Raw genomic sequence first — 4,193 nt, forward strand, 5'->3', positions numbered from 1 at the left:
ATCTCTTTGTTCATTTTTGCTTTTTGTTTTCTTTCCTTTTCTTTTTTTTTTTTTTTTTATTTTTTTTTTTTTTTTCTTTTGTGTTTTTCTTTTTTCTTTTTCTTTTTTTTTTTTTTTTTGTCTTTTTTCTTTTTTTTTTCTTTTTTTTCCTTTTTACTTTTTTTCTTTCTTGTTGTTTGTTTTTCTTTTCTTTTTTCTTTATATTCTTTTTTTTGTTTTTTTTCTATTTTTGTTTCTTCTTTTTGTTTTTTTTTTTTGTTTTTTTATCTTTTTTTTTTTTTTTTTTTTTTTATGTTTTTTCTTCATTTTTTTATTTTTTTTTTTTCCTTTTGAAAAGAATAATTCCCATCCAAGTGTGAATGTGGACTTCTCAGGGAGAGCTATGCTTAAGTGTCTCAGCTGTAGCTGTGCCCGTGATTTTAGTGGTTCTCAGATTATATCTCAAAGGGCTTGCTAAAAAACAAAACAGCAACAACAAAAGACCCTCTCCTCTTTTTTCTCCCCACCCCCACCTCACTTTCTCTAGTGAGAGTGATATTATAGAGTGGTATTATAGGGTTGTTCCAGAACTGCCTTAGATAGGATTGTAATCTGATCATTTAAAACATGGGTCACAGGGGTTGGGGCTTAAGATGTGAATCTCACTATAAATGGGGTTTCCCATGCAATTCCTCGAGAATTGGAGAGGAGAAAGGCCGTATAGCTTAGCCCTTAAGCACGATTCATCTCTACTTTAATAGTCTTTTCTGGAGCATCTCCATCTAAAAGGGATGCATCTCCACAGACAGACACCCAGCAGCTGCTCCTACCGCCGCCTACTGACTCTCATCTGGTAAGAAACGCCAAGCAGACTCCTGAATAAAAGACGTTTCCTTCTCCATGTCCCTTTCATTTCCCCCTATCTTTCTATCCTGATCCATGGATTATATTTTTCTGCTCCTTTGAAAGTTAAATGGTGCATTTTATTTAAGAACAAACATTGTGCAAGTCAGGCATGGAAGAACACGCTATAATCCAGCACTTTTGAAAGGCTAGAGGATCTAGAGGCAAAAGGCAGCCTGGGCTGTGCAAGGCAAACAACCAGCAAGCGGAGAGGGACATTGCAGATAATACATGGTAGAGGCCCACAATTCTGCTATCTTCCTCTGGAAAAGAAATCTGTTGATATTTTTGTTGTACATCATTTTTATTAGAGGATTTAAGCTTACATAATGAGGACCAATGAAAGGTAAAAGGCTTCCAAAATAAAATTGAAACTCAATGGAAATAGGTAAATGTGTGAAAATGCACAAAAACAGAATACCGAGGACTTCCAGTGGCATTGTTGAGCAGGAGAGGAAAAATACCTGGCAGTAAATTTGAAGGACATTTCCTTACAGCACCTAACCAGAAATTTAAGTATCTCCTAAGTGGTCAGGTGCAAAGCCATCTGATTTGCATGTTAAATAGCAGGGCGCTTAGTATCCGACTTGAACGTGGACATGTTTGGCTTTATGAAAATCTGTTGTGAGTCCTTCTGACTTAGAAGACTTGCTCCCAGACTGTTTCCATGGCAACTTATTAGGGCTTGGTTTTAGGTGTTTGGAGAGTGGGCCTACAGTAACTTTTGCTGGAGTAGTTATTTAAGTTTAAGTGAACTCAAAGTCTAATGAAATGAAACACTCAGCTTTGTCGTTAACAGAGTCACAGTTCGAGGGTTCATCCACAGATCGCATGTACCAACCTGAAACTGTCCAGCTATAGGAGATTTCTGCTATTGTATGAAGTGCTGTGGCAAAGGCTACCCACTTCTATGCCCTTTGAAGACAGGATATCACTGTGTAGCCCAGGCTGGCCTTACAATCTTTCTTTCTCACCGTCCCATGGGATTCCGCCAGGAATACAGGTATGTGCCACCATGACCTGATAGTAATTTTTCTTTTTAAGGCCAGATAGTAAATATTTTAGACTCTATGATTCATGGAGGCCTGTTGTATCTATTGCCTCTGCCATGGCAGCATGAAATCAGAGTCAAATAAACATGAACTTTAATGTATTCTATTAAAACTTTACTGTTCAGCCAGGTAAGAGATGACAGCCTACAGACCATAACTTCTGAGCTGGGGGTCAGAAAATTGTCACCCAAAGGCCAAACTTCACCCCTTGTCTAATTTTTGTTTTTCTAAAGAGCAATTCACTTCAGATAGGTTCCACATGCCATGACACCCAGCCATACTGCTCGACAGTCTCTAGGACATCCACAGAGCTGAGCAGATCTCACATCTGACACCACGGTTTTTGTGAATCACGTCTCCCAGGAGCCCAGTTTTGCTCACCGGCTCCTGTCTCATCGTGACTGCTTTCCTGCTTGATAGCACGGTCCTTCACGTCACCCGTATCTGCCATTTGTCTCTTCAAAGAAAATTCGCTGTAGACATTATCCTCACTTCTCAGGCAGGTGTTTTTGGGGTGTTGACATGTTGAGGTCTCTCATCCTTGCCAAACTTGCCACTCCAGCGTCCACAGAACTAAATGCTCCTCTCTAAAACCGCTTCTGGCTCTCCCCATGCCAGTTGCGGCTTGCTGAGTGTCAGGTGCTGCCCACTGGATGCACAGGACAGTCCTTGGCTACAGACTTCCAGGGGCTTCATATGAATCTCTGGAATCTTCCTCTGCATGACTTCCTCTTATAGAATGCATTATTCTAACCCTGGGCATGCTCTTCCGTCTTTATAATATGTTTGTTAGGGGACTAAGAGTATTTAAAATTTTCCACAATGGTGGCTAGTTCCTTTTATGACCTCCCTTTAATTTTGAGGCTGGTTTTAGGTACCAATTAATGTAGAATTATTTCCTTTCTCCTGTCATTACATAGGAAGCTTCTTTATCTGTATGAATATTTTTGTCTTAAAATCTAATCACAGATTCCGTCCACTTTCTCTCCTTTAGATTCATCCCTGGTGTCATTTTCTATCCTGTACTTTGGACCTTTTGATCTTTAGAGATGTCTTGTGTAAGAGAGGACTTGACTAAATAATTCAAGCTTGGTCTGAGAGTCTTTGGATTTTACATAAAGTAACTAGTTTATAATTGTTTAAATGTAATCTCTAACGTATTTTTTTTCTGTGCCTTAATTTGTTGTCCATAAATATCCCGATTTGAGTTGGTTTTACTCATTCTCATCATTTATTTTTTTCTGTGCTAGTTGGGAAACTGTATATCCAATCTCTTCTCATAGAGCTCATTCTGGAATGTTAGTGCGCACACTGATCATATTTTAAATATAGCGAATAAGTTCGCATTCCTTCTTTACATTAAAGGACTTGGAGTCTGCTAATCCTTCTGTCCTTTCGAATCTATTTTTGTGGCTTTGTTTATCGTTATCTTTTTCCCTTCATGAGAATGTAATGTCATTGTTTGGTTTTCTGTTTTTAAAATTTGCTCATCTATTGGCCACTCTCTGAGCTCAAGATGTCATCTCACTCCATATCAGTAAAAGAGTGAACTTCCCCTGTTTGTGGCAAACTCCTGCACTTCCATCTGCTGTGTCCATTTGACCTGAGTCATCTAACATTCGTGCTGTCATTTTGCAAGCTTCACCAGGCTGTATCAGAGTGCGCACTCCTTTTTACTTATAGAAAGAATCCTGCCTGGATTCCCTGGCATTCCTAAGTCTGAGTGGAGTCTCATCCGATCCATAAAACTCTTCCTGGACTCTGAAACAAACTTCAACATATCTGTCTTCCAGTTTCCCAATCCTTTCATTAGCTGAGCTATTCTTACGCCAACAACTGAGATTCATTAAAGCAAAAACAAACGAAAACTTCAGTTTTCATGTCTTTTCATTTCTAGAAGTCCTAGTTTGATCTTTGATGCATTTTCCTTGATAACTTTAACATTTTGTGTTATTTATTTATATTTATAGGTGTTACTATGTCCTGAGTTGCACGCTCCCTCCCCACAAGTTCGTATTGAAATCCTAAGTCCTAGTTTTTCAGAATGCTGCTGTGTTTTAAGTCAGAGCCATGAGCGGAATTAAAGTTAAATGCTGGGTCGGGCTCTCACCCAGTGTTTTGTCTTCCTATTAGAAATGGAGATAAACTTGTTATCAGAGAGGGAAGAGTGTGACGCCCAGAGAAAGAAGACATCTGTAGGAAAAGGGGAGAAGCCTCCGAAAACATGGGCTCCGCCAGTGTGGGTCTTGAAACTTCCTG

Source organism: Myodes glareolus, chromosome 23 (genome assembly GCF_982192425.1).
Source record: "Myodes glareolus chromosome 23, mMyoGla1.1, whole genome shotgun sequence".
NCBI lineage: Eukaryota > Metazoa > Chordata > Mammalia > Rodentia > Cricetidae > Myodes > Myodes glareolus.